Below are 1,879 nucleotides of genomic sequence, written 5' to 3'. Positions count from 1 at the left end.
ATTGGGCTTAGCCAGGAGTGCTGTTTGTTCTGCCTGAAGTTTTCACTCTGGTCCTCAGACCTTCCTTTGGCCTTCCTTGTCTTTTAGCCACCGCCATTTTGGACTCCTTTTCCCTATTCTACCTACCTAACAGTTACAACCAGGAAGGTGCTGCTGGTATCTATGGTTAGAGGCCAGAAATGCTGCTCAGCATCCTAAAGTGCACAGGCAGCCCTTGCAGCAAAGAATCCTCTGGTCCAAAATGTTAACAGTGTCATTTTGTTATTGTGATTCTGGCTCCCGAGTTTGAGTGATGGTCCACTGACCACGGCTGCATCCAGTCATGGTCTTTGGTTTGGGAGGTCCAGGCAGACATTTGAGGCAGGTCCTCATTGCTGGCTAAAATTTTAGTGTATGAGGCTCTGAGGCTATATAGCATACCACATGGAAAGAAAGATGAAATCCAAACGGAGAGAAACAGGAAAAGACTGTTGGCTCTGGTGTCTAGTTTCATCCCACTGTTTCACATGAACCGTTTGTTTTGTTTTCTCAGAATATATCCTAATTCCATTCAGTAGATTTTTCTATTTTATTAGGTTATTTCAAATTCAATTTCTCTAACCGTATCAACTGAAGGACATTCTTACTACAAAGTTATTTTAATTAAGGTTTTCTTTGTTTGAAATAGCATGAACAAAAACTCAGTCCATAGATGTTCTTCATATCATCATGTGGTCAAAGGAATAGTTTCATCTTAAGTAGCATTTCCCGTATCTTTTTTTTTTTTTTTTGCCCTCCTAGAACCACACAGCCTATGTACTTAGAAAGCTTGTTTTTATTTTTAATATGCAAGCCACAGGTGAACTCCTTCAGCTAGCTCAAGGGATTATTAGTCTGAATCCCAGAGATGTGTGTGGAAATTACCCTTGTTCTGTTTCCATGGCACAGAGTTCAGGAATGTACTTTAACCAGATATTCTAGCACAGATAGGCTGGGGTGATGGATGAGCATTTGATTCCTTATTAAAGCACTGTGTATTCCATTCAGCACTATAAAACTAAAAATACAGAAATGCTCCTGACCCTGGTAAGGTCATCTCCAGCAAGTGTCTATACAGCACTATGTCCAGGTATACCCCAGTAGATGACTAGGCCAGAAGAAAACAGATAGACTTCTAGTCCTTCCGTCATTTATATTTAACCTCTGCAATCATACGTCTGCTGGTGAGGCTTAGCACTAGGAAGTTTTCACTCTTTGGTCCTGGAGAATGTTGCTGCTCTCTGCCATATATCCTAAAGTTCTTTTGTGTCATTTACGTGAGTAAAAACTGATGTTCTCAAGTGTTTGCGCCTTGTTTATCTGTCAGTCCATTACATTGTTATTACAGCAGTTGTGCAGAGTGGCAGCCAGTGGAAATGACACAAAGACTTCATGTCCATATGGATTTTTTCTGTAGGGAAAGCTCTCAGATAATAAAGGGGACAGAGACGATATTGTGATACCAAGTTGGTTTTCTATTTGCCCTTGATTTGACTAAGGGCTTGAAACAGAGTGTGAAAAACTCAGTACACTTAGTCAATAAATATTGACAAAATGTTAGTGATCCAATGCTATCTTGAGTCCTCCACTTAAATGGCAGTAGGAGGATACGTGACCTTGAAGATAAGTGATATCGGTGATTTTACTATTGGCTGTTGAAAACGTAATTCCATGCAGTAAACTTGCTCTCATAAAATTGAATTCAGTAGTTCATCTATATTAATACTTACATTACCTAGACCTATTAAATATTTGGGTTTCCCTGATGTCTCAGGGGTAAAGAATCTGCCTGTAATGCAGGAGATATGGGTTCGATCCCTGGGTCGGGAAGCTCCCCTGGAGAAAAACTCCAATATTCTTG

The sequence above is a fragment of the Bison bison genome, unplaced genomic scaffold, assembly GCF_000754665.1.
Source record: "Bison bison bison isolate TAMUID 2011002044 unplaced genomic scaffold, Bison_UMD1.0 scf7180017864497, whole genome shotgun sequence".
Taxonomy (NCBI): domain Eukaryota; kingdom Metazoa; phylum Chordata; class Mammalia; order Artiodactyla; family Bovidae; genus Bison; species Bison bison.
This window is presented reverse-complemented; position numbering follows the sequence as displayed.